This window comes from Tamandua tetradactyla, chromosome 9 (assembly GCF_023851605.1).
Source record: "Tamandua tetradactyla isolate mTamTet1 chromosome 9, mTamTet1.pri, whole genome shotgun sequence".
NCBI classification, from domain to species: domain Eukaryota; kingdom Metazoa; phylum Chordata; class Mammalia; order Pilosa; family Myrmecophagidae; genus Tamandua; species Tamandua tetradactyla.
Window position 1 is genome coordinate 51,094,094 of NC_135335.1, and position 18,864 is coordinate 51,112,957.

Genomic DNA, 18,864 nt, shown 5'->3' on the forward strand with positions numbered 1-18,864 from the left:
AGGAGCCCCAGGAGGGTCCTGCTTGATCAGTCCCCATGCTTGCTACCTCTCCCATCTGCTGAGAGGACAGCCTGGCCTGGCTCCTAAGACACTTTCCTCCACCGCTCCCGGTGCCCCACATGCCGCACATCCGCTCACACAGCGCGGCCGCCTGGTGGGGACAATCACCCGCACATCGACGTCAGTCGTTGGTGTTCCCTGTTTTAGAGAGGACATGCCAAGGGCAGCTGATCAACACAAATGCCCCGGGAGAAAGGCCAGGAGCAGGTGGCGCTGGTGCGAGGCTGGAGAGATGGGGACGCCAGGCCTGGCCGGCTCCTCGGCGGACTGGAAAGGCCTTCACGTCTTCTCAGCTCTGGCCATCCTGCACAACTCGGGATCGCTTTTCTCTCAGTGATGGCGTCTGCCTACGCTGGTGGACAAGGCTGCTGAGGCCCCCCCAAGCCCCAGCTCCTCACTTTTTGAAATGCCTACTTTCTGCACCAACACCATTTCTTTCACACCCGGTTAACTTCTCTGGCTTTCAGTTCCCGGCTTTGGGCTGATTTTCTCAGTTGATCTTGAAATTGGAAGGGTGGGCCTGCTACCCGTTCTGTGGTAATCCCCTTCCCTTCCCTTCCCTTTCCTCCTTCCTTCTTTTAAAATTTTGTTTTATTTTTGAGAGTCTTTGAGCCTTGCACTATTGCTGTCTGTCTCCCCCAGGTCCCTGAAGGCAACGAAGGATTGTGCTCTGGGAGAATCACTTTACCTGGCCCTGAAACCAAACCATTTCGGAGGTGGGGAGAGCTGTTCAAGCGGCTTAATCGACTCCAGGGCACAATGTGCCATTGGAGCTGAACGGAGGTCCTATTGCCTGCTGGAGCGCAGTGGTCTGAGCTGGGGTCCGGCCTGAGTTCCTCTCGTGAGGGGGCAGCTCTGTGCAGCCAGTGCGGCTCCATTGGGGACCCCTGGTTTCACGGCCCCCAGACAGGGGCACTGCTCATCCTCCCGGGCTCAGAGTCGAGGAGGGAGGGCCGCTGCATGAACCTGCGCGTGGGTGGAGAGTTGCGGAGACGGGGCTCCTCCCATACCTCGGCAGGAAGAGGGGGTGCTCCTGTCTTCTCGGGAGGAGACAGGGTCTGTAATCTGCAGAATGACTGGCTCTCCGAATCTTCGTTCGGGACATGTTTGGAGGGTGTCGCATCTGCCTGCTGGTGTGGGAAGCTATAGGGTCAGCCGTGGGCCGGCCCCAGACATTTCTGGGAATCCTAGAGAATGTGTCATAGCAAATGATCTAGAGTTAATACCTGCCTCAGCTGTACATGGCAGAAAGTGAAATTCGGAATGCTTCCCTGACCGTCCCTTAATTTTCAAATTCCGTTGCTAAATGCAAATGGAAGATGTTTTCACCCTCCCCTGTGCACCCCTATGGGCTCCAATGCCACGGGAAACAAACAAACAGATGGAAACATAAATGTGGCAACTCCTTCCTGACTTTTCCCTACCCCAAACGCCAAAAGATTTTGATCATAAGTGATTGGGATGCTGGTGTGCCTGCATCCGTGTAAAACTGTGATCCAAGGAGTGTGCATGCATTCACACACACACATGCACACACACATGCACTCACATGCATACTCACAGGCTGTGCACTCACATATGCATGCACACTCACACATGCACACATACGCACATGCACACACACTTGTACAGACACACATGCACACTCACACATGCACACACATACAGTTTCACATTGTGGCCCAAGGAGTGTGCACACACCCCCTCTCACACACACTATTACTGTGGAGCGGACTGATACGCACAGCAACTCCATCTTCTGAAATGGGGGGCCTGCACCTTGCCTTGGCTTCAGCTTCCAAACTCTCCCTGTCCAGGCCTGCCCTTTCCACCACAGATGATGACCACTGGCCACCAATCCTTTTGGCCATGTTGGAAACTGGTGGACAGAGGGACAAGCCAGGCCGGCGTGGGCCCCTGGGACCCACGCTGTGATGCCTGCTTCCGGGAGAGGGAGACCAGTGCCTGGCTGCTGGGCAGGAGCCAAGACGAGCTGCTGACGTTGTGTGGACGTCCGAGTCGGGCCTATGCCACGCCCACTGCCACGCCCACACCCGCTGCCCACGCCCGCTGCCCTCTTCTCCTCTGACGAGGCAGCACATCCTCCCGTGGCTCCTCCTGGTTTGGCGTGGGGTCTTGGCTCCTGGCGGCCGAAATAAATTTAACCAATACACCCAGTTAACACGGTAAGAGGGTCATTTATTCTAACAGGCATGCAAATTCTTCAACATCCTCTCTACAATTACGTAAAAACCCCTGATCAATGTGATAATCAGGAAAAGAATCTTCTGCTAAACCTTTGACTTCTTAAAAATGATGCTATTCCTCACTTAGGGGTGGCTGAGGGGGCACCCCTCCCTTGATGTCATGCCACACTTTGCAGAGGGGTCAACAAGGAAAAGGGTGATAGGAAGGTGACCCCAAATTCCAGCTAAAAGGCTGAGAGACTGAGCTGCTCCTTTCCTGGCTGTCCTCCTGCACTCTGGGCCTTTTGTGGAAAGAAATTTAGGGAAACAGAGTGCTCTTCCTTTCAAATGGCGGTGGGGAGCCTGGGAGAGGCCTGGCCCCTCTCCACCCCAGGTCCTGCCTTCCAGTGCCAACTACACAGTGCTGCCTGAGCATCGTGAGACAGCCTGGACCCCAGGGAGTGTCTTGCCAAGGGGGACACAGGCTTGGGGGCAGGAGACTGGATGTCCCAGTGCCAAACCTCGCCTGCTATTCCGGCTGGTGGCCTTGGTGGCACTCTCTTCTCCCTGGGAATTCTCCTGCCCAAATGGCCCATTTGGCCTTTGGAGGCCCTGGAGGGGGGTTCCTGGGAGTCCCAGGGGGTGAGAGGCCTTGGTGCACCTGGGAGGTCCTGGCTAGCGGTCTGAATGCCCCGCATTCCATGACTACTCACAAATATTTACCTAAATTTTATAAAAGACATTTGTTGTCATTATAGTTGTTACGGTACGATTTGGACAGAATCTAATGTCATTTCCACTCACTTTTTTCTGAATTTTTCTTCTCTTTTCTTTTAATCCTGTAGGCACAGTAGTTTAATCTTCCCAAATGGCCCTTATCGTCCCCTTTTCTGAATTTTTTTCATGTTAAAGCTTAAGAACAAAAGTTCGATAAAATGCTTCTAGTGTTTACCGAAGGTAGAGGCCCCCAGCTCACCTTCGTCCTTTGAACCTGTGCCTGCCCGCCCCCTCCCCTTGGGAGGCAAATGTTCCCCCAGGTTTAATCAGCTGGAGTGCATGCACACAGCCTTCCCCCCGCGGCTGGCCGGGACTTCCCTGACTAGGCCTTGCCTCATTTTAAACGCGGTGGTACTAACTCATAAAATTAATTCCCATTTCGTGGGATTGTCAGAAATGAGGATTGTTCTGACCCCTGTTTGAACTCATCAGCTGAAATGAAGTTGTTCAGTGAGCTGGGGAAGACAAAGCTTGGTTCCAAGGAATTAATCAACTCCATCAGCCCTGGGAACGGGCCTGCGAATGGCCTCCGTCGCGCTGACCCTGAGACGCTCGGCTCCGGCGAGCAAATGGAAGTCATCGCTCCTGGCCAGGAAGATACTAAATTATAGGCTTTTAAATTTAATTTTCAGTTTACTTGTGTTTTCGATTAGCGTGCCATGTCTCATAAAGACGGCCGTGCCTTTAAGTAGTGAACACCTCCATCGAGGGACTGGAGCTGCCCTTGTCGTCAGGAGGGAAATTCCAACCCCAAGCCCAGTGAGACCTGCGGAGGGTCTGCCTTTCTCCTGGGACACCTTAAGCAACAATAGCGAGTTATTTCCCTCGCACCCAAATCAATAACCAGCTGGAGAATAGAAAGTGGGCCTGGGGCCTGGGGCCGCAGATTTTCCTGACAAGTTCCTGAGACTGTCTTTCGGTGGCCTGGAGGCCTGCCGGCTCGGCCGTTTGCTTTCCTTTCACGGACTATCCGTGATCATTTGTCCAGGCTGGGAAACTTGCAGGTGGGACGGCAAATGACCTGCTGGAGAAACAGTGTCTGTGTCCCACCCTCAGCCTTGTGGACTTCAGATGTGCACACACCTCTGTTTTTAGGGGCAAAAATTAGACGTGCCGCTGTTGGGGGAATTCTCCGGCTTCGTGACAGGCTTCCGTCATGGCCCTAAGTTAGGGTTACAGTTGCCCTATCTTCCCCTCCTCCCACAGAAACGCTCCAGGGAGAACTATCAGCAGATAGGGTGTCCAGAGGCATTCCAAAATCCGTGCCAAGATTGCGCATTCAGCAAACATTTCCATCACGCACTCCCAATCCACAGGAGAGCTCGGATGTGCCATGAAGTGCCACGGCCCCACCTTGGAGCCCCTAGAGGGACCCCGAAGTCACCACAGTGGGGGGACCCAGGGCAACCGGCCCCGCTGTGCCTCCTGCAAGGGCCGGGGTGCTTGTGCGTTGGACGCTCATGGAGTCCGCCCTCGTGCAGCAGCTGCCTCTCACTGCCCACCCCGCCATCTCCTAACTGGCCTGGCTCTCAGCCCTCTCCTCCTCTGTGCTGGGAAATGGAATTCAGGACGGAGGGTGAGGGCACGTGTTGGGGAGGGGCTCCTGTCTCTGCAGGTGCAGGGGCCAGAACCCCAGAGGCGTGGCCCACAGGGGTCCCGAGGCAGCCCAGGCCAAGTTGGAGCCCCAGCAGCACAGAGCCCGCCTGCCTGCAGCCCCCTCCCCATCTTTCCCCACCGGATCCCCCACAGCAGCTGCCCCAGGGAGGTGGCCTGCAACCCTCCACTCTCCAATCGGATCCTTTCCTGGGGAGATAGGGTCCGGCCAGCCCAGGGAGTATCAGAGGGTAGGGGCCTTGGAGACACGGGGAGCAGCCCCCACCCCACCAGGCAGAGCCAAAGGAAGGGGGCAAGCAGGAGGCACTGGTGAGTGTGGGGCTCTGGGAGTTCGTTCCCTTTTATCCGAGAAACACACACTAACCCTACCCCTCTCCTCCGCCACCCCCTGAGGGCCCCTCCCCGAGGCAGGCCCTTGGACCCTCAAGTGTGTCCCTCATCCTTGGACTCTGCCAGCCTCGGTCTCTTCACCCAGTGAACCAAAAGCAGCAGCCTGGGCTGCGGGGTCCGAGCGCCCACAGCTGTGCCCTGGAGGCTGGGTCCCAGCCCCGTCCGCACCCTCTGCTCCAGGCACGGCCGCTCTGCAGGCCTCGCTCTGCCTCTGGATGGGGGCGCGCAGCGGCCGTGCCTTCACAGGGTCGCCGTGAGAATGGAGGCGAGCATGCAGTCCGGTGCCCAGCCGAGCGCCACGCGGTAGACAGAAGCCCGTGGGTCTCTCGGGCCATGGGTGCCGCATCACTAGGACCGGCCGCCCCTGTGGACCCCGCCCTGAGGCTGTCTGAGGGGCGCTAGGGAAGGGAGTGACCGTGTCCGACCCACGGCTTCTCATCTCAGAAGTGGAGCCGCAGGTGCCGAGGGGACGAAGCCAGGTGCAGTGACCCAGCTCCTGGCGGTGGCTTTAGCTTCCCACCCAGGTTGTCCTGAGTCTCCTGAGCAGCGTCCAGCTGGTTGCTCAGTCTTCCATTTCTAGCAATTCGAACTGCCTTGAATGAAATCCATTTAACACTTTTTCACTGCTGGTGTTCAAACAAGCCACGATGGGTACGACGAAGAGGAATGGACACGTCAGATGGGCTTTCCAAGACCCCACACAACTCACGGTGGGGGGAAGGCCAGTTCACGCCTGCATTGCTGTTTGGTGCATCTCAGACAGAAAGTCCTGGTCTCAAAGGCCCTTGGTGGACTTTGTCAGCTTTTAGTTCCTGCTGTAACAAGGGGTGTGCTGCCTGGACCAGGAACCCTGGGGGTGGACATATGGGGAAGGCTGTGTGCTCTCCCTGAGAGCTACGTCTCAGCCTGGCCATGTCGAGCCCAGGGAAGGGATGCAGGTCCTGAGCCCAGTGCCTGCGCGGCCTGGACTCTCCGCTTTCCCAGCCCTTATTGCCGTCTGTCATTTCCTTCTTTCAAGGCCCCTGGCCACCAAGGAGAAGACCTCCCTTTCAGGTCTGCCGGGAAGTCAGCTACCTCGGGTTTCACCCCCGCTTTGCCCTCCCTGCTCAGCGGACTTCCATGTTCTGGGAGTGAACTTGGCATCTCCATCCTGAGGAGAGGCCCCCCCAGCAAGGGTCCCGTGCTGGGGCTCCAGGCTCTTGCTCTCGCCCGAGCATAGGCGATTCCTTCAGCACTGCCGATGCATCCCTGATCTGCCTCGCGCCAAGCAGAAGCCACCCCGACCCAAACCATGCTGCATTTCCGGAAAGAACTTATCCACGGCTTCTGAGACACCCAGACCATGTTTGATCATCAAGAGTTCCACTCAGCTGTAGCTTAAACTTGCTTGAGGTCTCTACACAGGTTAAAAAGAAATCAAGACAAAATGAACTTGAACTAGAAAACAAGGTTTTGGGACAAATGCTAAGTGGTGCCTTCCCCTGCCCTATAAAATTTTCCTTAACTTTGAAATCATGCCACCTGACTTCCCCTCACGTCCCCCAGCAGTGTTTCCCCTTTTATTTTCCTCCTGTAAGTGGAGGGGGAAAGATGTTATTCACATCCTCCCCAGGTCCCCTTCCTTAGTCCTGACCAAAGGGTCTGGGCACTGAGAGAATGATCTAGAATAGGGCTCACATACTCGCTCCCTGATGGGTGTGATGGTAAAAGTTTAGGCTTTGGGATCTCAGGTCTTGGTCACAGCCACTTAGCTCTGCCCCGTGGACCATACACAGACCATGGCGTGTGGCCATGTCCTAGTGAAGCTTCACAGACATTGAAATTTGTGCTTCATGTAATTTTCATGTGTCACAAAATGCTGTCCCTTGTTGGAATTTTTAACAATTGAAAAAGTAAAAACCACGCTTAGCTCCCAGATGGGAGCAGGCTGTGGCCGGCAGGCTGCTCTGTGCAGATCCCCGCCCTGTGTGTGGATCCCAGATGCTGGGCCAGGGACCCGACACACCTTCATGGAGTAGCAGCCCCACTTTTTACCCTGTTCCTCTCAGCCACAGCCCACTGGGCCAAAGAGGCAGCCAGATGCCTGCCCAGTCCCGGCAGCTTCCCCTTCAGTTGGTCTGGGGGTGCTGAGAATTTGCATCTCTAGCAAGTTCCTGGAGAAGCGGCTGTTCTGGTCCCAGCGCCACCCTTTGGCAGTGGAATCAGGATTCGTTATTTCACTGCAGGAGTGAAGTCTGTTCCCTCTCTGAACAGAACTACGTTTGTGTAAGACAAGAGAGGGAGGCAACAGGCAAGAAAATGACAGGGTCTTCCATGTTGGCATTTCATGAATAATGAATGAAGGAAGGAGGGAGTGGATGAATGATTGAGTTTGCACTACACCAACTCCCAGGACATGCCCTCACCCACCCTGTAGGTAACAAAAGCCTGCAGCTGCGTCTGAATTGCTCTTCCAAAAGCTACGTTAGTCTTAAGTCAAGCCAAGCCCTGACTATAGAGGGGTCTGCAAACATCCCACTCAGCCCGGCCTCGGAAGAACACAGTTCAGGGTATTCTGCTCTCCTGTCCACTCCGTGGCTCTCCTGTCTGCCCAGTGGCTCTCCTGTCTTCCCAGTGGCTCTCCTGTCCACCCAGTGGCTCTCCTGTCCACTCGATGGCTCTCCTGTCTACTCAGTGGCTTGCCTGTCTGCACAGTGGCTCTTCTGACCACCCAGTGCTTGCTCATTCCTCTGGTATATTAAACTGTGATAACATAATGAGAGGTAAATTTTCAGTACAAATCCCCCATTAACTGGGGACGTTGGAGAGGTCCAGTGTCATTTCCCCATTCTTCTGTCCCTAGGCAAGAGAACATAAGCATCCTCTTATAGGCACATTTACTGTTCTCTTGCCAACATGAATTCCCCTGAAAGCCGTGCCAAGGGAACAAACAGGAGCTATGGGCAGATGATTTAGTGAAAGATAATAAGAGGGTAAATTTCAGAGTGCAGGATTTTCAGTAGGGAGGAAAACCGGAAAGACAGGAGACAAAAGAACAAAAGCTAAAAGAGGAGTGAAAAAGTTCTGTGGTTGAAGCATAGGCAAAATAAAACGAATGCAGAACTAGGGGTACCGGATGTTCCAGTTTGCTTGGGAATGTCTGGTTTAGTACTAAAAGTGCCACGTACTGCAAACTTCTCTGTTCAAGGAGAAGCTAAGGCCATCACACCACCTCCCTGCTGAACTATTTGTCTAGTGTTGAGCTATATACATAGCCTGAAAGTTCCCACATCTTTGCTTGCTGCCCCCACCTCACCCCTCCTCTCTTTGGTGAATGAGGCATCTTACTTGGGTCATTATTTGGACTTGTCTTACCTTAGTGGAATAGAGAAGTGTAGGTTCTCGCCTTTACTTATGCTGTGGAGAGCTCCTCTGTGGGCTGGCACAGCTGGCCGGAGCTGCCCTGCAGGACATTGAGGCTCATCGATGGGCAGATTCACATGCGTGGGTCCTCAGCAAGGCGCAGGAGCAAAAAAAAATCTGTTTTTGGATTTTGATGTTTGATAATTAAAAAGAAAAAGGTAAATTTGAGTCATTTCTGGAAAGAGCAGAATGTTGTGAGATGTTCTCCTTTTGCTGTGAGTTCTTTCTGGTCCCCCGTTGAGTTGGGGAGGGTGGAGGGCACCTGCATCTCAGCCATGGGCCCCTCCGTGGGCCTGAGTGGGCACCTGGAAGAGGCTCTCAAACTCCCCTCTGTGCCCCATTTAAACGCGCTCGTGTTACTTCATTTCTTTCTTTTTTTTTTTTTCATGAACTTCAGCTTTGTGCAGAACAATGATCTGTTTGGATCATATCCAGATGTAAAGTAGGAGAATCCTTACACCCGACGTGCTCTGTATCCTGAAAGAGGTTTGTTAAGATTCCAATAGGCATCTTGAACATCAAAAGGATGCCTCGGATGCCTGCTCTGAAAAGTGCGTGGGATGGGGCAGCCTTCCCATGTAACGTCCTCATGGGCACACTGCAAGGTCTCCGTAGACAAGTAAACTGATAAATTCACAGAGCGAGCAAGAGCCCCAGAGAAAGGGAATATGGTTTCGACAGTAAGAGATAGTTGTCAACAAACAGCAGGAGTTCCACGGCAGTCTTCCGTTTTCCATCCACAACTGTGTGTGGTCACAACAATGTGAATTTCTCGGAGACTGCTCTCAACCTCACGTGCCGTGGAAGAGGGAATGGTACACGCTGGCTTTTGTGTGCAGTTAGGCATGCACTGGGGACATGGAATCGGGTTGGGGCGTGGCCATCTCTCCCACATTAATGAGGGATAAAAATCCCAAGTCCTTGTGGAATGCTGACAGCTGGGGTCTCCTCTGAGCATCAAAATCAATAATGAGGAATTTTAATAAGCTGGAACGTGGGCTTGGGAGCATGTTAAACTGGCGACGATACTGGTTTGCTTCAAACTCGTTTCCTGCAAGGGTCTCTGAGGTTTTCTCTTTTCCTTTCTGTGCCTACCTCCAACTGCTCAGGCCTGGCTTGTGCTCCCTTTGTTCTCTGTGGACCGGCACACTTCCAAAGTTTTGTTTGCTTCTTCTGAAGAAAAAGAAGTACAAGTGTTTATTTCCATGTTGCTTTTGTTTTTTGGCAAGTTACAACCCTGTTAGTCACAATATTAGCATGAAACAGAAATAGCTCTGGATAAGACAAGCATTCTAGGAAATGGAAGAGAGGAAGACTGGAGACTTGGGATTTAGGGTTTGGGAAAAGCCACCACACTTCTGAAAAAAAGCTCAATGTTGTTGAAACTTCAAAGCCAAGGATCCAGTATAAATTTCTCTGGCTTGAACATTAGTGGTCATCTTTTTGTCTAAAATATCAGTCCAAAGCACACGTGTTCCGAAAGTTGGGAGAAGCGGCTATCCCACAAGTCTGTGGTTGGGCATTTCACACCTTACCACCTCACCTACAGCTGTGCCTGCTCCCATCGCTGCTCCGCTGCTTTTGGTTCTGCCGGGGGCTTCCATCCTGCTGCTGCCCACAGAGGCAAGACGATGTGCCGAGTCTCCTACATGTCCTCCCATCAGACTAGAGGTAAAACACAAGGTGAAAAGGTTTGAAAGCCTGGAAGTCCTGTTTTGAGGATGTTACTGCTGGGGACTTCTAAGCCCACTGGCAGAATGGGTTGTTTGGTAGTAGAAATTTAGCGATGGTTTAATGGGACATACATTATGGGACATTCAAACCCACTTTTTTTCTAACTTTAAAAGGAGAAAGAATATTCTGTAGGAAATGGACAAAAGGGACTACTTCTTGTGTTTTGGAAGCACTTCCTCTCTGATGAATGTGAATATTTTTCTCATATTTTGCTTTTCATTCATTTGGGCAAAAATATGTCAGAAGCATCCAAGCCATGAAGTGTTTCAGTGTAACACGAAGCACTTAGAAATGCTGAGTGTAGCTGGTCCAGTGTGTCATTTTGTGGGAAAGGACATGAAGCTTCTTGGGTGCTGTAACTGGGTTCCCACTCTAGGTCAGACCTAAGACTCACCACTGAGAGTCACCAAACTAATTGACTGGCTGGTTGGGGACCCTGATGGATAAGGTTCCGATTGAGGCAGAGACACTTGTAATTAACGGCTTCCCTCGTCCCTGCGGTCCACAGCCCGGAGGCCTCTTGGTCAGCAGGCTACGAAGAATGAAGACAGCCTGAGGCTGAAATGAGAGACACCTCAAACCATGGCTTCTACGGGTGGGCCTGAGTGCCACACTCTGGAAGCCTGGTTTGTTTCCACTCCTCAGGTATGGGGGAGCCACAGGGAATGTTTCTTTTCCTTTTATTTATTGTCTTTTCCCCCTTTATTCCGTCTTTCTTCCCTTCCTGCCTTTTTCCTTTCTTCCTTCCTTTCTTTGAAGAAAACATAGTAGGAAAGGCAGAAGAGCATGTGGGATCCTGCTCTTGGGTACACCTCCTTGGAAGTCTCTGGAGCTGTCCATGGTGGCACGTCCATTTGCCCATCTGTACTCAGAAGTTTCGGTGGGTTTAGTGTATCATTAGATGAGTAAGTAAAGGAGGTATTCATGGACGTCTATAATAGCCAACCATGTGGTCAAACAGAAGAACAAATTAGTAGGTGATCTGAGCACGAGCAGGAGGAGGGTGACGTGGGCAAGACCACTTCCTGGGCATGCCATCTGGCTGTGCCACCTGGGCAGTTCCTTGGGGCCCTTTCCTTAGAATGCCCTGCACCCAGACAGCCGTGTTCAGATGCCCCCCAAGCTCAGAGCATCCCATGCTTGATTTAATAATCTTCTGCCAATATCTTGAAACTGAATTTTTTAACAAGAGGCCCCATATTTTCATTTTGCACAAGATTCCACAAATTTTATAGTTAGTCCTAGAAATGGGGAATGGATTCTGACCAATGGAAGTAAATAATGGTGAGGCGAGCAGACTTCCTAGTCCCCAGGAGCTCCTCCCATTGAAAGGACAGCACACGAACCAGTCCTTCCTGACTTGTGTCCCGTGAGCTGTGGTAGAGATGCAGCGCCATGGGAGCCTCCATCTGCTCCTGAAATTTGGAAGACCGATGCAGAGAAGCAAGTGTCACTCCCAGCCTTTGGGGAAGAGCCCAAAGGAATCACCCAGTGTAAGAGGAAGTGTGGTGGGCTCCCAGAGCAGAGAAGGCAGTTCCTGGCTGGACATGGGGACGTGAGACAAGGAAGACACCTAGAAAATGGTGTCCTGTTCCCAGAGCCCAACCGCAGGGATGGTTGAAGAAAAGACTGGCTGGGGACCTGAGGAAGCGACCAAGGATGCTGGGAAACCAGGCGATGAGTGTGGTCAGTGGAGTGCCCCACTGTGTAGTGGTGGAGAGGGCAATATGATCAACCTTCTGTCTAGACAAGTCCCTGATGGAGTGTGGATGGCAAAGCAGATTTCTTATAGCTGGAGATCCATGCTGGCTAATGGGAAGTGAACTGATTTCCCTTCCATTTCTATCTCACTTCTAGAAGCAATATATAAATATATTTACCTATTGCTAACATGTATTTTATATGACCATTTTTACTGAGCTTGATAAAGCTTAAGCTGCACACTAGGGATAAAACTCAGGCATGTTCTGAAACTGCTATTAAACATTCTATTTTATGATAGACTGTAGTGGCGTGTGCTTAAGGAACCACCTGTTAGTTGACCAATTACCTGGTCTGAAGTGTAAGCAGGGCTGGAGCATGATATTGCAGGTTTTCTTTCCAGCTTGTGACAGTTGTGAGCACTTGGTCTTTAGTGGTAGCTGGAATCCCTACAGAAGACACTAGCACAGTCTCTGCATTGGGTGTCTATCAAGTTTACTGAGTCCTCTTCTCAGGGACACATAAGGTGAAACACAGGTGTTGGCAGCATTTACTTCCTTGTGGCTGTGCAGCTGAGGTCCATGCTGCCTTGTTAGCTGTCAGTCTGGAACAAGTCTCAGCTCTTAAAAGATGCATCCTGGTCCCTTCCATCTTGACCAGAGGACATCTATTGAACTGACCCTTCCATCTCGAGCACAGAGGATCTCTTCTGAACTGACCCTTCCATCTTGATGACAGAGAACTTCCCCTTCACTGACCCTTCCATTTCAGCAACAGAGGACCTCCTTGAACTGTCTTCCTCTCCTACTTCATAAGCTCCAATGTTCTCTTCCACCACAAGCTAGAGAAAATTCTCCATTTTTAAAGGGCTCATATGATAAGGTTAAGCCAACTCAGCTAATCTTCTTATCTTAAAGTTAATGTCACCATCCGCCCTCTGGTTCCCAAAAGTTCGTGTTTGTACCAGACACACAGACTCACCCCACCCCAAGGTCCCCAAGAGTCTGATCCCATTACAGCTTCAGCTCAAAGTCCAGAATCTCATCATTTAAATCAATAGTGGATTAAGTTCCTGAGAATAATTTCTTAAATAAAACTCCCAGGACACAACTCCTCTCCATCTACATGCATTTGTGAAGCTAAAGAAGCAAATAGTGGTCTCCAGCGCTCCCGACATGCATACAATGCTGGGGCATCCAAAGCATAACAGTTACAGACATTCCAGTTGAAACGGGGAGGGTCAAAGATAAAACAGTCACCATTCCAAAGAAACTTTGAAATCTGGTGGGGAACTTTCAGAGTCCTGGAAATGGTGATTACTTCTGCTTTAACAAACATAATGCTATATGAAAGTTCATTCAGAGAACTCCTGTATATCCAGTGAGTTTTTACATAAACTTGATTTAGTTATACCCATTTGTTTGTAGAGAAAATTTATAAAAGTTCAGGGTTGTTCAAATACTCTTAGGGGTACAGTTTTTGTCTCTGCCCTTGTTCTACTACATACTCTGGCCTTGCAATGATAGAAGAGTAGTTTCAAAGATAAAGAAATAGAAATTGAGTTACTTCAATTCTTTCATTCCATGTCGCCACTTGGAGGTTGTTGTTTTATTTAATTTCATGTTTATTATTTCATTTCTCAACTAGTTTATTTTTCTGAATCAATCCTTTTTCACCCTTTTTTTTTTAATTAAAGAAGTTGTGGGCTTGAATAACAACTGTGCATAATTACAGCATTCCCATATTCCCTCTATTAATAACACCTCACCTTGGTGTGGTACATTTGTTAGAATTGATGAAAGCACTCTATTGTAATTATGCAATTGACTATAGACTGTGCTTAACTTCGGGTTCGCTGTTTGTGTTGTGCAGCTCCATGTTTTTTTTCATTTTTTTCATTTTTATTCTAGTACCACATATACAACCTAACATTTCCCCCTTTTAACCACATGCAAATCATATAAATCTGTCCTGTTAATTACATTCATTATTTTGTGCTACCATCACCACCATCTCCTACCAAAACTTTTCCATCATCCCAAATAGAAACTCTGTACATTTTAAGCAAACTGCAAGGTATAATGTCTCTTCTTGGCGTAACTGCAAATGTTTGTTTGTACCTGAGCAATATGAACATCTTTAGAATTGAAATTTATTATTTTTAAATTGTTTTTTGTTTATTTTTAAACTAAAGGATGAATCAAGAAAATAAGAACTAGTTCCTGTTACTACATGCCTGTTATTGAAATTATTTTATCTTCAAGAGAAGGAGGATGTTAAAATAAAAGATCTATTCTGGGTGTCAAATACGTCAGATGCACCCCTGGCTGAGACTCAGCTGGAGCACCCGCTCATGGGCTCCGCTTCGTCACAGCATGGTGGCCAAAATAGAGTTGGATTTGTTTGGTAGCATCTCAGGGTTGCAAAGCAGTGTTACCAGTAATAAGAAAGAAGCAGCCTGGTCTTTAATGTTACCTTAGGAGTCATGTTGTGTCACTTCTGCCTTACTATTTTGGTCAAAGCTATTCCAAGCCCACGCAGATTCAAGAGAAGGTGGCCTACACAACTCCTCTTTGCAAGGAGTATCATGGGATCTGTAGCCCTGTTTCAAAATGGCCATAAATGAATTAATCACCACCCAAAAATAGATATTCTATCTTACACTAAAACAACAAAATATGAACATAAAGCGATTTGACTCTATTATGACCACTAAAATGTAACTCAAAGCTGGTATCAGTGCTGTCGGTCAAGGGATAGATAATGTCTCCTAAACCAAATAGATTGGGCATAGTGAAAAGGATCAGAAAAACAATGATAATACTTGTATTGAACTTTATCTTCTCCTTCCTTTATTCATTCATTTAATAAGGATGTACTCAGTAATGGGCCAAGTACTGGACATAAATGAACAGAATGTCATCTGTTTGGATCAGGAGCCCTGCAGAGTCAAATTCTTATTTTAAAATCTGGGGCAGGTTACATGTACCATTGGTTTGGACTTAATATCATTATGTTCAATTCTGTCCACTGTGATGATTGATTTAATTTTCCAATTGCAGTTTCTCTGCCCTCTTTATAGATATATCATATCCAAGGATATGCTAATAAATCCTGGGGGTAAAAAGCCACTGACTTGTTGCCTGTGCCAATTTTAGTGGTGTGAATACTCCCACTAAGCATGATTTTAAACTGCTAATGGTTACCAACCTGTTCACAAAATCCCTGAATATTTAACAACCAGTGCTCATGCTCCGATATGAGCTGGCTCCACCAGACCCCTTCATGACTCTCAAAAGGCATTTCAATTTCAATAATATTTTTTTCCACAAGTCTCAACTTTATTCTTGGTTTTAATGTGCCTAGGCTTAGCTAATTATTCCAGTTACTTTTTGCATTTGTCCCCATTTCCATGTCCTTCTAATTGCTTTTCTTTTCTTAATATAAAAAAGGCAACATTTTCTCTGCTTACATTTGTGGACAAACAGAAAAGTATGAAGAAAATGAAGCGTTTAAAGTCTACTCTTCCTCTTGGGGTATTGTCCTTTTGGGGACTTCCATGAAAGCTATCCTAACTATTCTTTGTGTTTAAAGTTCTAAAATTGTTGGTTTTATAACCCAGTATTCTCTTGGGACAGGATTGTGGCCTCTCTGGGAGCGTGGCTGTTTTATCTCCAAACTTCCCACCTGTACACCTCTTTCTTGGGGCTCCAAGTTTCAACCACTGGGGCAGCAGTAACCTCCAAGGCCTCCTTTGCATTCTTGGAGGTGAAATTGTTCTTGTGTCAAAGTCAAAGCTGTTTCTGGTGCTGCCATTACTGCAGAATTAGACATTTCATTTTCAGCATCTTGAAACTGAGGTCTGTGCCTCTGGATTTTTCTAGCTAAAACCTCAAACTATGATTTGCTGCTCAGCAACCTCAGCGTCTTAGTGAACCACGTCTGGATGAGTCTAGGGGCTTCTTGGGAACTGTACTGATTTCCTCTGACAGCTTTATTCTCAATCTTGGTTTGACCCTTGGAGAATGTGCCTCCCCAATCTGTCTTTTCTTCTTCTCTTCTCCCCATTCCCCCAAACCTTTTCCCTTTCCTCTATGTTCTTGACCTCAGGGCTCCCCTGAACTTATATTCAAATGCCAGGGAGGAGCTATGTCAAAGTTTCCTACATCATCATTCTAATTCAGCCTCTCACTGGAACCCCCTTCATGACTCCTCATCCCTGGAAGCCTGAAAGAATACTTATATATCCTTACCCCTCTCTTCCTTTTCTCTCTTGCTAATTTCACAATCTGATGGGTGAGTTGACTGGAACTTGTTTTCAAAAGTCTGCCAGCAGCCACAGCCCCCAGATGCTAGCTTCCATGGGATACAAGGATCCATAGATGCTAGGTTCCACAGGCTGTTAGATTCCAGGGGATGTTAGGTTCCATAGGAGCTAGGTTCCATGGGATGCTATGTTCCATGAGACATTAGCTTCCATAGGATTCTAGGTTCCATAAGATGCTAGGTTCCACAGGATGCTAGGTTTCATGGCATGCTAGGTTCCATGGGATGGCAGGTACCATGGGATGGTAGGTTCCATGAGATGCTGGGTTCCATGGGACATTAGTTTCCATGGGATGCTAGGTTTCATGAGATGCTCGATTCCATGGAATACTTGTTCCATGAGATGCTAGGTTCCATGGTGTATTAGTTTGTTAAAGCTCCAAGAATGCCATATATCAAAAATGGAAAAGCTTTTATAAAGGGAATTTCTTACCTTACAAGTTTACAATTCTAAGGCTGTGAAAATGTCCAAATTAAGGCACCAACAAGAGGCTACTTTCACTGAAGAAAGGTTGATGCCATCTGGAATACCTCTATCAGCTGGGAAGTCGTGTGGTTGGCATTTACAGGTCTTGTTCCTGGTTTGGTTCCTTTCAGCTTCTGATGCCAGTGGTTCACTCTCTAATCATCTATGGGCCTTAACTTAGTTCCTGCAGGACACAACTCTGGATTCTGGCTTGCTTAACATCTCATGGGAAGGCAAATGGTGATATTCGCTGGCCCTGCCTTGTATCTAGGCATCTGTTCTCTCTGTCAGGCTCCATACACCTCCAAGCATCCATTTCTCTGTCACCTCTGAAGCAACTGTTCTCCAAGTGTCTGCATATGAGGTTTCTCCAAAATGTTTCCCTGTTAAAATGACTCTTTTGTAAACTAATCAAGACCCACCTTGAATGGGTGGAGACAAACCACCCATTAGATTTGATAATCTAATCAAAGCTTTCTGCCCTACAATACTGAATGAGGATTGAAAGAAACAGTTGTCCCCACAAGATTGGTTCAGGATTGCAACGTGGCTTCTCTGGGATACATAATAGTTTCAAACCAGAACATTCCACCCTCTGGACCCCCCAAAAGACATGTTATTTCCATATACAAAATACACTCACTCCATCACAATATCACAATACAAATACCATAGAAAGTCAAAAACAGTACAAAATCTCATCAAAGTCAGCTACAGGTATGGTCTGTTCTAAGGCAAATATTCTCCTCTGGCTCTGGACCTGTGAAAAGTCTTAAGAAGTTACTTGCTCCCAACATACAAAGAAGGACAGCCATAGGATACGTGTTTCCATTTCTATAGGGAGAAATTGGAAGGAACACAGGGTCACTGACCCAAACAGTTCTGAAAACCTATAGGACAAACTCTATTAGATTGCAAAGTCTGAGAGTCATTCATCCTTGGGGCTTTAGAAGGCAGCAGTCCCACCCTTTCTTAGGGTCTATGCTGCAGCCCTGCTCTCTCTCCATATGTTGGGGTGAGTTGTAACACTGGGACACATTGGGGGTAATCACTGTTCTCTTGGCTCCAACTTTTTCAAGCTCTGGGGCAGCCCCTGGGATTTCTACCATATTCAGTGCACATGCTTAACTCCTCCAGAGCAATGGGGTAGTAGCCAGGCTCTCCCAGATTCCTGGTTTATGTGTTCCACCTTCTCTGAGGTCTGCAGCAGCAAAACTTTTCCCAAGCATTGAAGTGTAAGGCCCACCCTCTGCTTTTGCAACAAACTCTCCCTCTCCAAGTTCATGGGTGGGTCCACTCTCTTGGCCTGAGATTTCTTGGCTTCAGCCTTTAGCTTCCAGGGTTCTGATTCTGAAGTCATTTTCCCTTCAATTTGTCTCTTTTAGTCCATACTGGCAGTGGTTCCATTGTACAGATCTTGAAACACTCTTGCTGGTTCCCTATGTAGTATTCAGGGATCATAACCATCAGATAGTAGTACTTTTCATACATTCTTTCTGGATAAATCCATCTCCAATTCTTGTTTGTCCTGTAATGGCTGGCTGCTTCCATGCTTGGTTAATCCTCATGTGGGGCCCTATTCACTGGGTTCTCACTTTCTGGAAGCCCAGAATTTTCCAGGCATCCAGTTTCTATTTTCTTTCTAAGCAAGAGTTCAGCTCTCTACTTATCTCTTTCTTCTCACATTTTACTATAAGCTTCAAGGAGCAACCAGGCTGCAATTTCCACATTTAATTTGGAAATTTCCTCACTAAGTATCCCGGGTTGTTGACTTTAAATTCTAACTTCTACCCAACAGCAGTACAGAATTTGGCCAATTTCTCTGCCACTTTAAAACATAGATTGCCTTGCTGCCAGTTTGCAATAATACATTCTCATTTCTGTCTAAAGCCCATTAGAGGTATCATTAGAGTCGCATTTCTACCAACAGTCTCTTCAAAACAATTCAGGCCTTCTTTGTCAAAATCTTCGCAACTCTTCCAGAATCTTCCCTTTACCCATGTAGGATACCATTCTAACATGTTTAATATTTGCAAACCACAGCAGCACCCTGTTTCTCTAGTACCAAAAATCTGTATTAGTTTGTTAAAACTGCCAGAATGCAATATACCAGAAATGGAACAGCTCTTATAAAGGGAAGTTATTGCATTACAAGTTTACAGTTCTAAGGCCATGAAAATGTCCAAATGAAGCCACCAACAAGAGGCT